General features: G+C 45.6%; 1 protein-coding gene across 11 annotated transcripts in view; it reads right to left on the bottom strand.

Moving 5' to 3' along the window:
* The window catches only part of zmiz1a (zinc finger, MIZ-type containing 1a), a 438054-nt gene that overhangs the window by 383331 nt on the left and 32129 nt on the right, over positions 1-22594 (bottom strand). Inside the window, exon 1 of one of the 11 annotated variants that reach the window (XM_078530853.1) lies at positions 19438-19548. The exons of the other annotated variants lie outside the window; for them this stretch is intronic. The gene's annotated coding sequence lies outside the window, so the exon portion shown is untranslated. Of the gene's footprint in view, positions 1-19437; positions 19549-22594 lie in introns of those variants that run through there. 11 annotated transcript variants of the gene reach the window in all.

Raw genomic sequence — 22594 nt, 5'->3', positions numbered from 1 at the left:
AGCACCAATCCAGAGTGCAGGATTCGATGGGTTGATTTTGATTGATGTCTTCCAAATTCCTCTTGGTTTTTGTTGATGACACGAGATGGTCTTCCAGCACTTTCGGTATTTAGTTCACTGGTTGAAACTTGCTTTTCAATGTCCCCTTTTCCTTTTTACAGGGTTATAGAGATATGAGGAAAAGAGATTTTAGATGTTTTCTCTTTGCAGGCCAAGAGCTTTCTGCTGCATTGCTACCACACAAAACCCTGGTCAGGAGCCGATTAAAATGCTGTTGTCAGGCAGCTCCCTTGGTCCAGGACTCCTTTCTGGCACCATCCTGTCTTTCATGGCACACCCTGTTCCAGTACTGCAACATTGTATGTATCTCTCATCCTGTTCTAATGGGCATGTCTTTCAACCTGCAGCCATTGTAATGTTAATACACAGTCCAAGAAAAAATAAAAAGATATGTTCCTTACACCATAAACACAATTCTTTCTCGCAATAAATAATCCTATATTTGATGCAAAACTGTAATCAAGTAAGAATCTATAACATGCAAAAGCAAATAGTTATACTGAAAATATAGTGGGACGTGAGTTTGCAACTTAAGCTGTGGGGGCAACCCTCAATTTCCCTGGACTTCAAGAATGGCATATAATGCATCCATCTGAGTTCCTGAATACTTCAATCACAGACAGTTGACATATATGCTGAAATGCCACCGGGCCATTCTCTTTACTGATGCTGCAGGGATAAAGTGTACAGGCCCACTAACTGTGGTCAGGCAACACAAATTGGCCTCAATGGTCCCTGGGCTAAAGTGGGACGGGGAGGAAAAAGGAAAAATAACAAGATTTTCCAATCTTGATCATCGTAGCAAGCGACCATCGCCCAAAGTACATGAGTAAACATCTAGTGAGTGGAAAAAAAAATTGCTACAGTGATAGAGTCAAGGCTCACAATGAAGAGTGGCCACTTGGCCAAGATATCAAAGGGCAGTTGGCGCCTGTCAAACAGCGGGAGTGAACACGTTGGGTGGGAGTGGAGATAATCTGCAAACAGCAGAACTCTGGGACTGGTCATTGCTCCTCAGTCCAAGGCCTGTGTTTTTTTAAATTGCTGTCAATCCAAAAACAGTCTTATTTACAAAGCCACAGGACGAGGTACTGCAGAAACCAGCAATGGATTAAAAGTACATACAGTTACTGGCGTACAGAGCAAGGGACTGATCAAAACCACATGTACTTGAAACAAAATATTTTTTCCATTTCGCTTACTGCTAAATAGTGAGCTACAGTTCATTAAAACCAACTTATCAATTTTATCTACTCTGTGTGATTAATTAACCTTTGGCTATGTGAACAAACCACCGAACTGAGTTCCGGATGTTATTAATTTGGTATTTCTGCTGTGAAGTTTTCTTGGGTGTTCCCGCTCTGCTTTCATTCATATCCACTCAGTTATCCTGTTCAGTAAATCTCCACCGTGCTGTTTCCATTTCTGGGCCTGCTGTCTCATCAGTAAATACAACCAGTGAATTTACACAACCCTGTTTGTTTACAGGGAATCTCCTGCGCTCAAAGTGAATGAGAGATTTAGCCCGCGTCAAATAATAAAGTACATCGTGTTTGACGTCATGACATCATCCATTGTTGGTCAGGCCCAATGTTAGGAACTTGTGCACATGTCAAATAAGCTCTGAGATGGTGTAAAGTGGAGCTTATGACAATTCCAGCAAAGACAATGCAAGATATTTCTTTAAACGTATCAGACCAAGTGTGGTTCTGCGCTTTCCTGGGTGTCACTTTAAAATTTGTTCCAGGATGAGGGCAATGCTGGCAAGGCCACACTCGCTCCCCATTCTGGGTTGGCTGAAAGTAGTGGTGGACCCTCTCCTTCAATCATTGCAGATCTTGTGTTGATGCTGTTCCAAGTCAAGACGGGGAGTGGTGGTGGTGTTCTCAATGTGTCTCGTTGTTCGTATCCTTGATTGCAGAGGTTCAACAGATGGGAAGTTGTCAAGAAGCTTGGCACCATCCAGGACAAGGCAGCCCGCTCGGTCGGCACCCCATCCACTGCCTCCAACATGTACTCCCCTCCATCACTGGAGCATCATATTTGCAGTGTGTACCACCTACAAAGATGAGCTGCAGCAACTCACCAAGGCTCCTTCAACAGCACCTTCCAAATCCACGATCTCTACCACCTAGAAGAACAAGGACAACAGGCACAAGGGAACACCATCACTTCCCCTTTAAGTAACACACCACCCTGACTTGGGACTATAATCACCATTTGCTCGATGGGTCAAAATCCTGAAACTCTTTACTTAACAGCACTGGGGGAAGTAACTTCACCACATGGACTGCAGCAGTTCAAGGCATTCATATCCTGTGAACGATTGAAGAGAAACAGTGCTATTGAAGTGCATACTGCAGGTAATGCATACAAGCAGTCACAACGTTCCAGTGATGGAGAAGTGGATGTTGACTTCAGTTGCAGGGGTGGGTGGTGGATGCCGATCAATTGAGTTCTGGACAGTGTTGAGTTGCTCAATATTGAGGTAGATGCACCTATCCAGATGAAAAGTGGACATTCTAGCAGATATTAGCAGATATTCTGCCTGGCTATGTGGAAAATTGCCCAGGTGTGTCCTGTACACAAAAAGCAGGACAAATCCAACCCAGTCAATTACCGCCCCAACAGTCTACTCTCGATCATCAGTAAAGTAATGGAAGGGGTCATCAACAGTGCTATCAAGCGGCACTTGCTTAGCAATAAACTGCTCACTGACGCTCAGTTTGGGTTCCACCAGGGCCACTTAGCTCCTGACCTCATTACAGCCTTGGTTCAAACATGGACAAAAGAGCTGAACTCCAGAGGTGAGGTGAGAGTGACTGCCCTTGACATCAAGGCAGCATTTGAGAGAGTGTGGCATCAAGGAGCCCTAGCAAAACTGGAGTTAATGGGAATCAGGGGGAAAACTCTCCTCTGGCTGGAGTCATACCTAGCACAAAGAAAGATGGTTGTGGTTGTTGGAGGTCAGTCATCCCAGTCCCAGGACATCACTGCATCAGTTCCTCAGGGTAGTGTCCTCGGCCCAACCATCTTCAGGTCATCAATGACCTTCCTTCCATCATAAGGTCAGAAGTGGGGATGTTCGCTGATGATTGCACAATGTTCAGCACCATTTGCGACTCCTTAGATACTGAAGCAGCTCATGTCCAAATGCAGCATCCAGCAGATGCAAATCCCGGACATTATCCAGGCTTGGGCTGACAAATGGCAAGTAACATTCACACCACACAAGTGTCAGGCAATGAACATCTCCAACAAGAGAGGATCCAACCATTGCCCCTTGATGTTCAATGGCATTACCATCATTATCAACATCCTTGGGGTTACCATTGGCCAGAAACTGAACTGGACTAGCCATATAAATACTGAGGTTACAAAAGCAGGTCAGAGGCTAGGAATCATACGATGAGTAACTCACCTCCTGACTCCCCAAAGCCTGTCCACCATCTACAAGGCACAAGTCAGGAGTGTGATGGGATACTCACCATTTGCCTGGATGAGTGTAGCTCCCACAACACTCTAGAAGCTTGACACCGCCCAGGACAAAGCAGCCCCGCTTGATTGGCACCTCAGCCACAAACATTCACTCCCTCCACCACCGATGCACAGTGGCAGCAGTGTGTGCCATCTACAAGATGCACTGCCGGAATTCACCAAGGCTCCTTCAGCAGCACCTTCCAAACCCACAACCACTACCATCTAGAAGGACAAGGGCAGCAGGTAGATGGGAACACCACCACCTGGAAGTTCCCCTCCAAGTCACTCACCATTCTGACTTGGAAATATATCGATGTTCCTTCACTGTCGCTGGATCAAAATCCTGGAACTCCCCTCTCAACAGCACTGTGGGTGTACCTACACCACATGGACTGCAGCAGTTCAAGAAGGCAGCTCACCACCACCTTCTCAAGGGCAATTAGGGATGGGCAATAAATGCTGGCCCAGCCAGCGAAGCCCACACCCCGTGAATGAATAACAAAAATCTTGACTTATGTTGTGCCAGATAGGCTTGCAAGTGAGACATCTCACCCTAAAAATATAGCCGCTTTATTGATATAGCTGCTCCAACTCAGTTTCTTGGCAATGGTCAGAGCTGCCAGACCTCCAAGCCATCATATAGTTCTCGACAACTCCATTCACCAACAGGGCATGAATAGAACAGGAAACACAGAAGTATCAATTTTATTTTTCCAGAGCCAATATGTACCAAACATTCCCTTTGAAAACATGGAACTGACAGGATTGAAGGTTACAGATGATGAAATACTTTCAGGAAATATGCTGTTAGGACAACAGAAGTCATCTGCGGAATACAGCCAGTCTGCTTTACAACTTGGGGGTTATGTTACAGGACTTCTATATCACTTCATTACATCTCCCAGAAACATCGGTGTTCCTCAGTGCCCTGGGTGTCACCCTTTTGCACGTCTCCCTCATGGCCGGTCATTGTCTGGGTGAACAGTAGCTTGTTCAGAAGCCAAAACAACGCAAGTTGCACACGGGCGGTAGAAAGCAGGGGCTCGATGGGCTGAATGGTCTTCCCGGGGTCTAATGTTTTATGGTCCCCACATCCCTCTGCCTTCACTCCAGACTCTTTTCCATTTCCACTCCCTCCTCCCCACACCCCCACCACCCAGGGAAGACCCCAGGCCTCTCACACACTGTGCCCATCACTGGTTAACCCGGCAAGCCTTCAGGCTGGTGCTCATTCACTGCCAGCCTCCAGAAAGTCAAGCGGCGACCCTCCTGCCACTATGCTTCCCAGCACTTCCAACAGCCTCCCTTTCAAGAGGTTGCACGCAAATCCTTTCATAATGCTCCGAGTGGCTCTCTGCCAACCTGTTTGATTTTCCCCTTCCAAATATTTTACACGAATTAACTTCATTATTGCTGTTGGAAAAAGAATTTTTCAAAAAAACAATTTTTTTCCCCGTCTTTTTGGATAGGCTCGGGCTGCAGCTGCAGTGTTCACTGAATGGTACAGCTGCCCATTATTTTCCACCATTTGAAAGCCTGTGACGTGATTTGGTAAGTGCCAAATGTGGTTCACCATCGTGAAATAATGCGCCTCCACTAACAAAGGGAATGTCTCTAAAGCAGAGAACTGTGGCTTCCCCACCCCACAGTCAGATATTCAAAATTGATTTGCCCTCTTGTTTAAAGAAAAAATGAACTCTCAACATTTTTTTTTTTTGCACAAGAAGCAACACATTTAAAAACAAAATTGAGCTTGACAAATATTAACACACTGCAGGCCTTGCACAGCTTGTCACTTTCTACAAACAGGCCTTTACACATAAGAAATTCCCATGGTTAAACTTCAAAGATCGCGCAGACTGGTGTCACAGTGAGTGCCCTGCATCTAGATGAGCTTAAAGGGGCTGTGTTGTTAGGAGACTTCTTTCAGGTTGAATGCACCATTCAAAACCAGAAAGGAAACAAGGGGCTCATTCGGGAGTGGGAGGGAAGGAGGGAGAGTGTACAAGAGGGGAGGGGGGGAAGGAAGAGGGATGCGTAGATTTTTTTTCCCAATGGCAAAATCAATTTGGGAGAGTGGGATTAAAAATGGAAAGGAGAGTGGAGGGGTGGGGTGGGGTGGGGTTGGGTCGAAAGAGAGAATACTCTTGAAATGAAACAGTTAATGCGGGAGAAAGGAAGACAGACAAATCATTAGCCAATGATTTAGGCTTAATTAGTAAAGCCTTTGTTGTGGTTAAAAGCTACTGGATGGCCTACCAGTTCTGTGGGCAGGCGGGAGTGACTCAGATCATTTCAGCAGTTTGAAAGCGACAGGTCTGGCCCTAATCTGGGAAAGAAAACAAAATACTTTCCCACCCCCCACCCCGAACTCAGCAACTTGTGCTCAGCAATGTCATTACAAACCTGTCACTGCCCCAGAATGAAAAAACAGATTATGCACACACAATATTATTTGCATTTTAATGACATCGTTTTTTTAAAAAAAAAATATAATCTTCCTACACACAAAACAGCAGCAGATGGCACACTCAACATGAAGAGTAGAGTTTATAGAGAGACACCAGCCTCACGAACCCTCCCCAAATGTTGCTTTCTGGCCTTAACGCAGGCCACAAAAGCAAGTGGGCAATCAGGTTGCTGGTTTTTTTCACGTGCATTTCACTGTATTTAAGAGTATTCTGTACTTGAAATATGATTGTCTTGATGAGTGTCAGCCGATATTACTTGCAATGGAGCCTGCTGATCTATATTATGGGTATGGACTGCTGTTCCTGTGCTGGAGCTCCACGCATCATTCAAACAAACCACAGCAGGAGCAGACTAGTGGGTTCTTCTCCAGGCTACTGTACTTCATTATGGCTTCACTTCTACAAAATCCAAAATTGCTTCAGGATTTGCCACAATTGTTTTCCTTTATTCTTTCATGGGATTTGGGTGTCGCTGGCAAGGCCAGCATTTGTTGCCCACCCCTAATTGCCCTTGAGCTGAGTGGCTTGCTAGGCCATTTCAGAGGGCAGTTAAGAGTCAACCACATTGCTGTGGGTCTGGAGTCACAAGTAGGTCAGACAGGGTAAGGATGGCAGATTTCCTTCCCTAAAAAGGACATTAGTGAAGCTGATGGGTTTTAAAAACTGGTTATTGTGGTCTAGACTAGATTTAGATTCCAGATTTATTAATTGAATTTAAGTTCCACCAGCTGCTGTGGTTGGATTTGAACCCACGGTCCCCAGGACGTTAGTCTGGGTCTCTGGCATACTAGGCTAGTGACATTACCACTGCACCACCGTCTCCCCACCTACATGGGAGGCACTTGACTCAGCTGCAGACAAGTGATGCTCCCATTCAGAGCTCGCAAGCCTCTATCTCCTGGTAGCACAACACACCCTGGGGAATCCAAATATCCCCAGGCACTTACAAGAACCGGAGTCAGAGCAGTGGGGGGTCTGGAAAATACTTTTGAACACTAGGTGAGGGGAGAGCCAATATATTGACTTAAGATTAGCATTCCTCTTGCCCAGTGGCTCAATTCATCATGGGAGGGTTTCCCACAATTGCCCCCTGCTGCAAGTTAGCCAGTGCCAGCTGCTAGAGCAGTGAGGATACTGTATTCTCCAAGGTGCCCTTGGGTTAGGGAAAAGAGAGATGGGGTTTCTGTTTCCTCACTCCTATCCATCCGCCTGAAGGAAAGTGCAGATGGATAGATATCAGGAATGGTTAATATTGGATCAGCTGGGGAGCCCTCCTGCTGCTCCCTGCCCACCAAACCCATGCTGCCTGTTAACATCCTTCTGGCTCAGAGCTGAAAAGCAGCCACTGAGGCAAGACACTGAAGAGCTGCCCCCATTCGCCGAGCTGCACCACAGCAAGAGTCACTGCTTTTTTAGAAAGCAGGGAGGAGGAAATTGGGGCGAGGGAGGGGAGGGGCGATTTTTTTTTCTCCAGGATGTCAAGAACAACTATTGTCCAACCAGGGGACACAGGAAAACAGCAGCAACTTGCACCTTTAGTGTAGCGCCTTTAGTAAGGCAAAAAGCTCCCAAGGTGCCGCACAGGAGGGTAACCATACCAGATGTGACACCAAGTCAAAGCAGGAAACCTTAGGGCTGGCGATCAAAAGCTTGGCCAGTGGTAGACTTCAACCAACAGCATGAGTCCCAGTAGCAATACACGATCTTTAAAGATTGCACAAGCCTTAAAATCTCTTGCATTCCAGCCACTGGTACTTGGAATTCCTCCAAAGGAAACATGGGAGCCAGGAAATTACCAACAGGATATTTTGTGGGGATTAACCCATGCCGTCAGAACTGTAATCTCACTGGCTCTGTACAGCAGAGGCAGAGATGGTGGTCGCTAGTCCATGCACCGGAGGTGCCACAGTTCTACAGACGTGGCCAGCTGGTCAGATGGGCAATATGTGGGAAAGGAGCTGAATCATGGCGAGAGGGAGTGGGGTCTCACCAAAGAATCGTGGCGACCTAACTCTAACCCCATCAAATATTGTATTGTTAAAAAGATTTTAACCAGTGTTTAGCAAAACTTGTAGAACTTCACAAAACACAAATTTTATATACCGGGGTCCAGATGCTTAAAGGGTCTCTGTTGCCACCTTTTGATATTTTTTCTGGGAAGTTCGTTGCCTGGAAGCGCCAGTTTGGAAGCACCATTCTGTCATCCACAAGGAAGACATCTTCACAACAGCAGACTTAATATCCAATGACATCTAATCTTTTGCGTCTCTTGAAATGTTAACCTATCTTTCTCATATCAGATGATGAGCCTGTGTGTTTTCCCGTGTCGAGATCGATTTTCAGCCTTTGGGGTTCATAAAACAAATCCTTATACCCACTACGGGTTTGGGCTCCTACCATAGGAAATAAATATTTGTCATGGAAATAATCGGGGCACCTATGAGAGGCGGGGAGGTTGGTTGTACACTGATGCCTTCACAGCCTTGAGCCATTAATCGGAGCTTTCAATGCAGCGGGGAACAGTCCTTTACTTCAAAACCAATCAATAAATCTATCGATTTCCTGAATTTGGCAAGCCAAACAGGACATGTACGCAGACTGTACGAAACCCTCAGCGGCATCTCCACATAACCTCAGTTCAACACAAAATGTAAAGTAGTTTGGATTGAATTAGTACTGAAGGAGAGGCTGCATATTGTTGCTTGGTTAAGGCACTTCAATGGAGCTCTGCAAAATGAACACAATGTTTGTAGATGCCCTGTTCTAATTTTATTTTTCTCCTCCCTGAGGCATTCTCTCATGCTGGGGACAGCTCCATCTGTCGCGTCTTATTTGGCCTTGGCAGTTAGCATTGACAGACTATTTGGCTGTAGACTATAGGATGGTCTTGGTATTACCTGATAAAACAAACATGCATGCACACATTGCAGCAAAGATCACGGGGCAATATTCAGGAGCAGGCATCTCGGTTTGATTTTTCCTTTCCCTAGTCCTTCGGGCAATTTTAACACCTGACCATTCAGATCCAACTTGGGACCTGCATGTTAAATGAGGCTCATTACCGGACTGCACAAAAACCACAAGAATATCAAGACTTATTCTCATTTTAATTGAACCATCTCACTAGTAATTAGAAAGATTGGGAATTCTGCTCTTGTGTTATAACCATTGTCGAACATTAAAGGCCAAATCAATAAAGACAATAGCCTCCTCTTCATTCTACCCTTACAGGTAGTAAGGTGACACAGTGGATATATATTGAAGAAAGGGAGGATTTGCATTTCTAACACACTTTTCATGGGCTCAGGATATCTCAAAGTGCAATTAACTCCTATTAAAGTGCAGGCACCTTTGCAACATAGAAAATACAGCACACAGCAAGCTCCCACACATAGCAATACAATAATAAATGTGGTGCAATGTTTTTATTAATGTTGCTGTCTGTTAAATTTTGGCCAGGACATTGCGGGGAGAATGTCCCTGCTCTCCTTCAGATAGTATCATGAGATTTTCTACATCCACCTGAGGGGGCAGACGGGTCCTCGGTTTAACATTTTGTTTGTAAGCTCCGACAATGCAGCACACCCTCAGTACTGCACTGGACTGTCAGCCTGGATTCTGCGATCAAATCCCTGGAGTGGGTCTTGAACGCACAAGCTTCTGACTCAGAACCAAGTGCGCTACCCACTGAGCCACAACGGGCAGTGAAAATCACGCCCACTAACAGGAGGAGTCAGAATGCTAAAAATAAAAGGTGACTGCGTTCTTTATAAATTATTGACTATACTAAAAGCTCGGCGCAAATGAGACGAGCTTACTACTTCTTTGTTCTCAATTTATTTCCACAATAATATCCTCATAGACTCATCCTCAAAAACATGAACACAGAGCAGCTGAAATTAATCTCAAACTTGCTGGTTCCCAAAAAGCAAGATTCAGGATGTTTTCAGTAACCTGTCCAATATGCTGTACAGACAGTGAGAGCTCAGTGAGACTCAAATGCAGCTAACAATTTAGGCCAATGTTAAAGCAAACAGTTAGATACCAACGTGAAACAAATACACAGGCAGAGGCGCGCGCACACACAGGCGGAAGCACACAAAGTGATAGTTTAATCATTTACAAATGTAAAACCAGCTGAAGTGTAGCATTAATCACCAAGAGTGAAAGACACTGGGTTTCTTGTCAACCTTACAAGAGGAGAAAACAAATAGGCTAACAATAATGCAACTCACTTAGACAAAAGTCACCTGAAATATGAAATAGATGAGACACAAACAGCAAGACCATCTCCTCTCATAATGAAGCTCATTAAAGCCTCGAAATGGTTTGCCACTGCCAACTTAATGGTGGACTCTAAACAAATCCAATTAACCATGAAAGAATTGCTGACTCAATGGCTGAACTTAGGGCTCCTGATAATTCAAGCAGGGATCTGAAGTTCAGACTCTGCTTTTTTTAAAAAAAAATTTAATTCATGGGATGTGGGCTTCGCTGGCTGGGCCAGCATTTATTGCTCAGCGTAAGCATCAAGCAGCATAACAGCAGTAGAATTAAAATTATAATTAAACAGAGAAGTAGTAGTGAGGCCATTGAGCATAAAGTGATTTTAAAGCCATCAGCTGGCAAAATAGGCGGTGGGGTAAATAGGGGGTAAAGGGCAGGAAGCAGGAGAAAGTGCCTAAGCAGAAGAAGGAAGAAAAAAAGACTGCTTGTTAACAGATTTTGACGCGTCCATTCCTGAGGCACTGCTAACAATCAATAGCACTCATTCTGGCAATAACAGTCTTCTGGAAAACACTCCTCCTTTAAAAGGGGGTGGGGTGTGCACTGTTGAGGTCAATTCTTTAAAAACGAGAAAGGTTCTCCACACAAGTGTGCAAGCGATTTTAAAACCAGCCCAATGTTTATTGAACAGCATGGTTCAGTGACACTGCATAGAAACACTCAAGATTCTTGTTGGATCTTCACCATGTTTTAGAAGCAGAATGGTCAACACTCACCTAATGTAATGAGTGACATTTATGACCAAGGGTTGTAAACCTATTTAAAATCTGGGAGCGGTGGGGTTTTTTAAAAATATAAATACATAGGGGTGGAAGTTGGTAATATCTTAAACCTAAATCACAGAGTCTTATTCCCAAATGAGGGACAGTTTTTTTTTGGGATGGGGGGGTAGGGGGAGTGGCAGTGATGGGCCAGAATTACCGCACCATTACAGCCGCACAATTGAAAAATCGCCTCGTAGATGCACCAGTGACATCTGGGGGGGATGAGAGTAAATGGGGACAGGACAACAGAAGGTGGGTGGGCTACAGGAGCAACATGTGAATAGTGGAGGAGAAGCAGTATCCAGCCTCAATGCCTGAACTACTGTTAGGCACACCACAGCTCTCAAGGGGCTCGGTTTACAAAAGTGCCAACAAATCATGTGCTTTGTACTGAGCATCCAATGCTTAATAGTAGCCAGTTTGACAGTTGATTTGACTTCCATACATCCAGGTATAAGATGCAAACAAATTGGAATTTGGTCAAAATTTGTACAAATCAAGAATATAACACTTTTAAATGAGATGTACATACAAGCTGATTTAGTTATACTAACATAGAGTAACATGCTTCTCCATGTTCTCATTTTATTTCCCCCCCACCCCCCTCTTCTTTCCTTTTGAGGCCACCATGCCACTACTGCCCAGCTGTAAACACCAGAGATGGCCCACACTCTGTTCCGTACTAACACCACTCGAGCCAGGAACTGGGAGATGTGCAAGACTCAATGTGGGATATTTGAAGACCAGTTATGTTCTCTGCCCACAGAGGAAGTGCCTAGTCCCTGCTTGCAAACTAATTGTGTGGGTTATCACGCACACTGACACCAGGCCTCAAGGCCTCACTGTACTGTACCCGAATCAATATTTTAATTTTGTTGAAATATTAAAGCAGGCATCTCACACATCAAATGGTGGGAACACCCCAGAACCATATACCCAATACTAAGGGACAACCTTCTTTCTGTGACTTTGTTGGAGTGGGATAAATAAATTAGAATAAGTAGGTGATATCTTGGGCCCCAAGAGGCTTTTTAATTTAAAGTTACAAGGGAACTTTATCACTGCAAAAGCAGATATATACAACAGCCACCCAGAATTTTCACCTTAATGTTCCCAGGCATGACACAGGAGAGCTGGCAAACAAAATATGAGATTGTGCCACATAAGGAGATATTAGCACAGGTGACAATCAAAGGGGGAGGTTTCAAGGAGTGTCTGAAAAGAGAAAAGAGATGTAGACAGGTTCAGGGAAGGAATTCCAAAACCTAAGGCCTAGGCAGCTGAAGGCACAGCCGCCAATCGTGCATCAATGGAAATTGGGAACGCAGAAGAGGAGTACGGAGGTCTCCAAGGGTCACAGGACTGAAAGAGGTGCCAGAGGTAGAGGGGGGCAAGGTAGTGACAAAATTTTGAACACAAACGTGCTTCTAATTCTTCAGCAGTCTTGTATCAGTTTCTCAGGCAGATACCAGGCAGTTCTCACTGTCTCCCCCCAGATCGCGTAATGGATTGTTCCCTCCCCTCCCTATCTCTGCCACCCGAGTTTCATCTCTCATCCCCTCGCCTCATCCATCCCCAATAATGGATCTCAGCTTCCCACTCTCTGTCCCCTCCCAAGTGCTTGATAACGAGTTGCTTTTTAACATAACCTCCCCTCTCATTGTATTTGACAAACAAAACGCGAACTGAAATATTGATACAATTATAAGGCTCTTGGATACCGCTCCCCAAAGTACGAACAGAACTTAAGTACCTAAAGTTAACAGGTCCTAATTATCAAACACTTTAGTTATAGATACAGAAAGTTACTGAAGTATTGATAGGAATGAAACAGGAAAATCTTTTGGAACATGCTTGGTTTTTCAATCAATCATTCTTCTGTTGACATTAGCTATCACAAGACACCAGGTAAGTCATAAGACTACAGCCTGCCCACGAAATGCAACACGGAGGATGTTTCAACCTTATCTGCACAACTCATTAGATCTTAATGCAGTCCTAGAAAATTAAGCTTCATTATTTCCCGATTGTTAAAATTGCCAAGTTTAACTCTTCAGCAAACCAAGAATAATTTTTGTTTTATTTTTAATGATATTTTACACCAGCTATTACTTTGACCCCGCTTACTAAGTGGTTGTTAATTTGGTTTCCCAGGAAACATGCAAGTATTTTGCACTCATCTCAAAAGAATGCACTAGTGACCTCTCTACTCCCATTGCACCAATCACACACAGACACACAGGCACGGCCATCGTTGGACACTTCCTTGTATTCCTCCTCCACTTACCTTCCCATTTCCAACCCCACTCCCTTTTGCCTCCAGCAAAGGAACAAACTCTCCCCAAACTCACTCACAACAACACTTTCAAATTCCCAATCATTTAGTATTTGGCCCTCAATTCACCTCGATACTTGTACAGCTATCATCTTCATCACCATCTTTAATGTCCCTGCCCCCAGTAAAGCCCTTCCTCTCTCTTACCCTGGTCATTTCCCCTGGGGCAGCCCCCATGTCCACTTCTTTAAGTCCAAGGGACACAGATGTGAAAGTTTATGGTTACCAACTGGTTTAGCCATTCATTCAATTGCCATATCTGGTCAGACCACATAAAGGACTATCAGGTCCTGTTCTCCTCTGTCAAAACTGTTCATGACTCCACAATCATCTTGGAATGCAAAGGTAACCCTGGTTCCTTTTCTCCATTACCTTTTTGAAGTAAGGGTGAAGGGCATAGCAAGGGGACATTTAAGAAGACAGGTCTCAATCTTGGTGACAAAGAAGTTAAGATCAAAGCCACCCATTCAATGGTCTCTGCTGCATCCCTGTCTTTCCATGGCCAACAAAGCCAAAATACCCCTAACCACCCTCACCAGTTTACTCCTGCCCGAGACTTTAACTCTCACCTTTCTCCAGTTTTGGATGAGCTCAAGTTTGTCTTTCACTCCCCCCTACAAACTGTTCCTGTGCCAACGATTCCATCCCCCTTCCAGGCCACTCAATCTAAACTAGGCTGCCCACAATCTTGACATTCTATTTGGTCTTGAGATGAGCGTCCGATTTCACATCTGCTCCAATCACCAAGACTGTCAACTTCCACCTCCACAATAATCACCCATCTCCATCCCTACCTCAGCCTATCTGCTACCAAAACCCTCATCTTATTACTTCCAGTCTTGACTATTCCAATGCTCTCCTGGCTGACTTCCCATCTTCAACCGGCTGCACATTGGAGCTCATCAACAACTCTGTGACGCCTACCCTGCCTCAAAGCAATCCTGCTCACCCATCGTCCCTGTGCTAGCTGACCTACATCAACTGCCCGTCCAGTAATGCCTCAATCTTAAAATTCCACCCTCATGTTAAAATTTCTCCATGGACTTTCCCCCATCTCCATAACCCCTTTCTATTCTACAGCCCTCCAAGAACCAAGCTGCCCTCCGATTCTGTCCCCTTCTGCATCCCCGATTTCCATTGCCCTACTATTGGTGGCTACACCTTCAGCTGTCCAGACCCCAAGCACTGGAGCTCCCCACCCACCATCCCCGGCACCAAATTCTCTGCCTCGCTACAGGCACAAGAATGAGGAGCAGGAGTAGGCCAATCAGCCCCTCAGGCCTGTAATGCCATTCGATAAGATCACAGCCAATCTGAACGCGGCCTCAACTTCGCTTTCCTGCCAGGACCCCATAACCCTCGACTCCCTTGTCGATCAAAAATCTATCCAACTTAGCCTTGAATACAGGCATTGGGCTTAATTGCGCCTCCAAGACATAACCTGAGAACCTCTGACAAGACTGCGTGTAACAACTGGCATTCACAGTCCCCTGACGAAGAAAGTGGGTTTTGCCAGCGAGAAGCTGAACCATTATCGATAAAAAATGGTGAGGGGGGTCAATTTGTATTGTGTGTGGAGTGTGCTGATCTCAGCAAAGGCAATTGTAGAGATGGTACAATGGACCTTAGCACCTCCTGGGTTAGGCAGTTACCGTTCCCTCTGCCAATGCTGCTATCCAGTTGATATAGGAGTAAGTACATGGCCTGGCAATGCTCGCTGTCAAGCTACAGAGATAATCCTGGCTCAACAGGGCAAAGTATTGGTATCTGGTGTCAATGTCTTATTATTGCTGAAAAATCACACAATCTATCGCACAAATGAGTAATGTGGTGTATGAATTTACCACATTACACAATGTGATGCTAGGTGTGTAGGCCGTACCTCCCAAAGACTGGTGGATCGTATCAAACAGCATGTCCCAGTCACTGTTCGCAACGGGCGGGGTACAGACCAGCCCGTACTCGCAAAACTCAAAACGCAGTGTCCAACATTAGATGTGATTCCACGGTTGGACAACATTTGCTAAATAATCCTCAGTGTGTTAAAAATTGCACTGACAACCAATTTAAGATTGTCAGTCGGGTTTGCAACATGGTGTATTTACATGTACTGGAAGCTGCATATATTAATATCCAGGGCCCTGTTCTTTGCAGACAGAAAGAACATGTACACATGTTCTGCGCCTGTTTCAGCTAAACAAAACAAGTGACAGCCATTCACTGACTCATTCCTCAGGGCAATGTCTTGACCAGAGTCAAGCTGCCTGGTTTAAATTTCAACAATGCTTGGCAGTTAACCTTCAGTCACCATCAGTGGTGCATTCTCCATGGCAAGGCCACTTGCCAACCAATCAGCACTCTCTTCACATACAGTATAAATTGTTTGTTTTCCCCCTTATATTGGTATTCTTGTGAGTATCCTGATGAGTGCAAGATGAAAAGGTTAGACATGTCTCTTTTTCCAGCATTACTCAAGTTCTGTATTACCAAATGAATTAAATGTCTTATTAATTACATTGTTAAGGTTTCATGTCAATTACATTGTAAACAGGTGATGGGTACTTGTATAAATGGGTACAGCTGGGACACTGGTGGTGGGGGGGGGTTGGAGCAGTGTTGACTATGAATTACATCAAAAAAACTCTCTCTGGCAAAGAAAACAGCTGTGTCTTAGTTTTAGCTTCACCGACCAGCGTGGATGTAGTTAACATCCGGTGAACAAAAAAAAAACCTTCCGACGAGAGAGGTCATTGACCCGAAATGTTGACGCTGTTTCGCGCTCCACAGATACTGCCTGACCTGCTGAGCATTTGCAGTGTGCTCTGCTTTTATTATTTCACACATCCAGCATTCTTTCATTCACCAAACGACTGTGTTTCAACTGGCCTCCAACCATCGTGGGCCAGGCCCACACACAGCTTGCTACAGGAATAATTCACACAACACTGCCTGACACCCACAGGAACAATTTGACGAGAGATTTCATTTCTCCCCGAATTAACCCTCCCTCGAGGGTGCCCAGGTTCGCTGGTGTACAGTTCCGCTGGTATTGATGAGCCTCTGCTTCCTTGCCCACGTGGCTATTGTTCACCTATAGACAAGAGAACGCTAACAAGCCTCTCAATTATGCAGGATACCGCAAGCAAGTCCGACACAGTCCTCGCCTGATATCCATGTGCATATGTGTTTTCCAGTAGGCTTTCACTGGATGATTAAGGGGCTGAATCTTCTGCTTGTTAAGGCATTGGTTTAACTGCTGGATAACTGACATCAGCTCCTCATTACTGACATCAACAGCCTCAGCTCCAACCACTAATCAAACAGTGGCACTTTTCAGGTCCGTATTAAATAAGGCTATAAGAAATAGGAGCAGGAGTGGGGGCCCTTGAGCCTGTTCTGGCATTCAGTGAGATCATGGCTATGATATGGTTACAGCCTTAATTCCAGTTTCCTGTCTGCCCCTCATACCCTTTGAATCCCTTGTCGATCACTCGGGGCGGGGGGCGGGAGGGGGGCAGGGTATTTACCCAGTAAGCCATTAGAAAGCTATAATGAGCAATCGTTAATGTCTTTTATGAGTGGCCTTTTGGCCACGCACAATGACTCGAGTGTTGATTTTCACTCCAGTATTGGTGCATCTGTCGTCACAAGAGAATCGATGAATCATTTAACACTGGCAGGCACGGAAGGTTCTGGTGCGACTGTTGAATTGCTGGGCTTTCATGGGAGGAATGCTGTTGGGGAGTCACGGCAGAATGAAGGATCAGGGAAAGTCAAACGTTTGCCTCGGTATTCCGGACGCCGAGATTTCACTTCTGGCTCGACTTGGAATCCCAACGACTAAAAGCTCTCTGCTCCCGCCGTCTAAATTCGGGTAATTTCTGGGCAGTCAGTCAGTCAGTCACACAACATTAGGTCTGCGCCACTGTGAAAACATCAGGGTATCACCAAGACCTCATTAATTTACTGACATTTCATTAAGAGCTAAAGCCTTGCAAACAATAACCAAAAGCAGGACAGCAGCACACATTTCACAAGCAGCAAGACATTTTCTGCCAAAGGTAATGTTGCGTGGAAACATTGCCGGGTGTGCAATTCACCTTTAATTCATTGCTGCGTAACAATGGATTTGCGAGCTAAGAATGAAGGGATTATTTGATTCGACTCCTAGCCAAGCGGCCAATTCATTCTGCAATCAATACCAATCAAACAGCCTGGCACCTTATGAGAAATCAGGAGAGCCGAAATCTATCCTCTGGCAGCACTCTGCACTGCTAGTTGGGCTTAACCTGTGGTGTGTTTCAATTTCAGACTCTATGTTTAGAGTTTCACACAGCACAAGCCTTGGAATCCAAAGCCATTCATTTCCACACTGTGTTGCCTTATCCTGCCTTACCCTGCCAAATAATCCACCAAACACTTGTTCACTAACTATTTGCTCACCCATGAAACTTGCTCACAGGGGCTCATGAATAACTCTCTTTAATTTCAGTGACACCAGCTCCACGTGTTGCCGGGCAAGTAATACATTTAAAATGCATGGTAAAATGTATTTCCGCTCCACAATGCAGCACTTGGCTGGACACTGCTGATCAAATTAGGAATATTTCATATTCTCAACATGTTCAGGATTGTGCTGATAGGGCTTGATAGGCAGTAAGAATAGGGGGAGGGGATTGAATGGAGCACAAACAGACCGAATGGTCAGTTTGAGTGCAATATGTTCCACATAATTCCACCGAAAATCCTGAGGATTCGCACAATTTGAGAGGATAGGCATCACCTAATGTTTCCAGAGCTTACTGCTTGTGCATTGAGTGGCATTACTGATGGGCAGTCGGCAAGGGTAGGAGATGGAGGGTAGAGGGTGGGCCGTGCATGAAGGGGAGGCTTCAGGCCTGTTCAGACAACCAACCTTGTCTGGTATCATCAGAGCCAAACTATAACATACAATGCACTTAGTTTGTCTGAGGTTAGTCCGCTTTCCTGTTGAGTGGTTTTCCCAACGTGAATGAATACTGGGGCTGGAGGTTCACTGGCCCCATCTTGTTGCACGGTATCATCGAAGATCCCTTCAATGTTGGCGCACAAGTATCTAGATTTCCAGCTGGCCTTCCCAAAGTCTGATAAACTCATCACTCTCAGGTTGTCAACTCAAGTTGGATATATTCGTGGAGATTTTGTTCCCCAGTCAAACAGTCTTTCCCCACAGCCAACCACTCCGCCCACCCATCTTTCAACACATGCAATGGGTGAGCTAGCTCTCTCTACACACCCTGGGAGCTAAGAGAGGGAGAACTACAGTCAGCTTGGTCCTCACCATACCCTGGTGAAGTAAATAGAAAAAAAGCGTTTACAGCAGAGCAAAGCTTTCCATGGAAAGTCCTGGATTGAAAATGGGATAAAATAGTCATCATTCTGAACTCCATCTTGTTTTCTGTCAGTCAATCAAGTCGGGCATGGAAAATATGCCGGTCCCTATGTAAACATAGAATGGGAAAGACTCCCAGACTACAACATTCCTTTGGCATCCTGATCAAACCAAAAAAAAAAAAACCTCTCCATTCCCAATTTCCTTTTCTACCAGTAACGTAGATTTGAAATCTGTCTTCAATTGGACTGTGGCCCCATGAAAATTGTTTGTTGAGGTTTATTCTGACCGACTTGCTTTCTTCATCTCCTGAAGATTCCAACTCATGCTGAGATGTCATCCCCAGTGGATGTGAAGACATCACCAGCGTCTCACCCAAGCATGACGTACGACTTAGCAACGACAGAACTTAACCTCAGCCTGAACTCTAACACAATACTAACCGAGGCCATCATAGCCAAATCTCACTCCTACCCTCAATCAGCTCACATAAAAGAGCAGTTCCCAACTCGAGGAAGGCGGGTAAACTAGGCAGTAATCAGATGGAAAATACTTGTTGAATTTCTCCCCCATTTGCTAGTGTATAAGTGCATCAACCTGTCGGCTGCATATATTTATCAAGGACTCACTACATATGTTAAGTGCTGACAGACAAGCAGTACCTTGTACCTGTGCAATGAAGAATGGCTCCAACATGCCACCAGGAGCCTTCAAAAATACTTTGTGCCCAGCTGTCCAGGGGCAAAGGCTCGGTGAAGAACTCTGGCCTTTCAGGTGCTCAGGCACCTCAACCTCTTTGGCACAGCCTGGCATGTCCTTCTCTCTCCCTTTCCTTCCAACCAGTTCAAGGTTCACAATCCTACTGGAAGCTTCCAATGGAGGTGAAGGCTACATGACCGGTTATTTTTTTTTTACTGCAGCAGCGCCGATTTAAATAAAGAGCTTCTGCAAAAAACTGAGCAGGGTTTATTGGGTTTATTTTGTTCCCAGGTAGTCAGCGGGGCAGAGGAAGACTCTCGGACAGGAGGCAGGAGGGGGATTTCAGCTGCTTAGAATTGGATTGTGCCGGGTTGGAGGGGTAGGGAGAGCATAGGGCAGCTACAAATGGCATCGGATTCCACTCTCAGTCAGATAACCAGCAAATGTAAACGTAAACACATGGAAACAGGCAGATTCCATTTAAGTCAGCACTTTCTAGCAGAAAAGCCTTTCACGAGGGGCTGGGCCAGTCTCCTTGTGTTTGTTTTGGTGTCTCTGTATGGCTCGAGACGCCGGGTTTTACAAGAACTTCAGTTGCCGAGGATAACAGCTGTGCAACCAATTCTGACCAGATTATTTATTTTAGGATCTGCAATAAAACGACAAGTGCGTTCCTGTGAAGCTACTCACTGTAGTCCTTTCAGTGAGAGGCTGGACGGGTTTAAGAAAGGGCACATGCTCTTCCGACAGACCCAACGCAATATTGACAACGGGAGAGTTTCTCCATTTCGGGCTCCCGCAGTTTGGGTTAGAGGAGAAACGAAGACTAATGCTGCCTTCCCAATGCTAAAGCTTCTTCCAAACTGACAGGATGCTGGAGACACTTTGACACTAATACAAGGGCTGAAGAGGGATTCTAGGAAGAGATGGGGTCATTTGCACCCTATTATTTGGGGAAGCTCATGTTAATTGGAAAGATCCCAGGCATATGAAATGGCAGAATTCCTGGTGCCCTTCCAGTTCAACGGTAGGAATCAGGTCCCTAAGGCTCTTGTCACTTTGTGCGCGCACAGTGTCAAAAGGCCATACACCATACATTATATACCCAAGTTGTTCACCTGTGCGGTCAGTCCTTGATAATGGCACACAGCAAGATGCACTGCAGCAACTCACTAAGCCTCCTTCAACAGCGCCTTCCACGCCTATGACCTCTACCAGCTAGAAGGCAGCAGACACATGGGAACACCCCCACCTGAAAGTTCCCCTCCACCCTGTCTTCAAAATATATCACCATCCCTTCACTGTCACTGGGTCAAAACCCTGGAACTCCCTCCCTAACAGCACTGTGGGTGTACCTACACCACATGGACTGCAGCGGCTCAACAAGGCAGCTCACCACCACCTTCTCAAGGGCAATTAGGGGATGGGGCGATAAATGCTGGCCTTGCTCGCAGCACCACATTTCAGGAACGAATAAAAATGGCAGCGCTAGCTGGGCAATGTTGGGGGGGGTGGGATTGTAAATACTTTAAATTAAAGTACCAAATGTAAAACAGATTTATACGGTGGAGGCCGAGGGCAGAATTTTTCCCCTGTCGGGCAGGCAGGAAGGTACCCGCCGCCCATGGTCAGGGCCGGACCGCAGTTTCAGGCTGGGGCAGTCCAGTGTGAACCGGGAGTGGCTGCGCTCAGCACCGCCTGTTTGGGGCAAGGGGGGGAGGGGGAGAGAGGGGCGTGAGTACAAACCTCACACATGCGCACAAGTGAACACTTGGAAATCTCCCTGAGGCACAGGGGCTGCCCCAGGGAGATGAAGAATTCTAAAAATGAGAAATAAAGATTTTTAAAAGGTTATAAAGCATGGCCCCCTCGTGTGACTCTGTCGTGTTATAACGGATATTTTAAATATTTTATTTTATTTTTTTATTTGCTGCTGGAAACTTCACCCCCACCCCTGGAGGAAGTACAAGGGCTGCTTGGGCCTTATCACCTGCCCATCAACCATTAGATTGGACAGGCAGCGAGAACTGTCTTCTAATGACCTTTTTAATGGACACAACAGGCCTTTTAATTGTCGGCGTGCGCCCGCCAATCGAAATATCGCGTGAATGCGCCTTAATGTCGGGGCTGCTCTCCCAACGTGTCATTTTACGCTCGAGCGGACTGGGCACACGCTCGCCTGCCCAGATAAAAATCCAGCCCCCTGGTGCCTGGAGCCATAAACAATGGCTCACATTCGAAACGATGCTGCATAATCAAAAAAAAGATCAAAAGCTGCAACTCCGACAACGTCCGCAGCCAAGCCTCCCACCAGCAGGAGGTCCCACCTGACCTTGTTTATGTTACAGTGTTGTGCTGGCTCTGTTAGAGGAACAGTGCTGTATAAATGGAGCCAAGGATTACCTCTATTTGCTCCCCAGTCCCTGACCTATTTAGGCCTGATGCCGACTCCATCCAGTTGAATGCAAATTAAAGTCACGGACTCTTACAGCACCCAAGGGAGCCATCTGATCCCTCATGCCCGTGTCTGCCCTTTCAAAGGGCTACACGATTAAACCACTCTCCACCCCCCACCCCCCTCCTCACCGATAGCCCTGCAAAATCTTTCCCCTTCAAGCACTTATCCAATTCCCTTTTGAAATTTACCATTGAATCTGCTTCCACCACCCTTTCAGGCAGCATGTTCCAGACTACAACAATTTACAGCATAAAAACAAATCTCACCTCCTTTCTAATTCTACTGCTAATCACATATATCAGTGTCCTCTGGTTACTGACCAGTGGAAACAGTTTCTCTTTAGTTACTCTAATCAAAACCCTTTAATAATTTTAGATACTTCTATTAAATCTCCTCATAATCGTCTGATTCACTGCTCCCAGTTGAGTGTAATATTGTATCTATAAGAACAGTCAGAGGCTGGGAATTCTCCAGTGAGTCACTCACCTCCTGACTCTCCAAAGCCTCCCCACCATCCACAATGAACAAATCAGGTGTGTGATGGAATTAGTGCAGCTCTAAGAAATTCAACACCATCCGGGACAAAGCAGCCCACTTGATTGGCACCCCATCTATCAACTTAAGGATTCACTCCCTCTGCCACTGGTACACAGGGGCAACAGTGTGTAC

Source organism: Cetorhinus maximus, chromosome 27 (genome assembly GCF_964194155.1).
Source record: "Cetorhinus maximus chromosome 27, sCetMax3.hap1.1, whole genome shotgun sequence".
NCBI classification, from domain to species: domain Eukaryota; kingdom Metazoa; phylum Chordata; class Chondrichthyes; order Lamniformes; family Cetorhinidae; genus Cetorhinus; species Cetorhinus maximus.
Note: the sequence above shows the minus strand (reverse complement) of the source record. Positions and strands in the feature narration are given on the sequence as shown.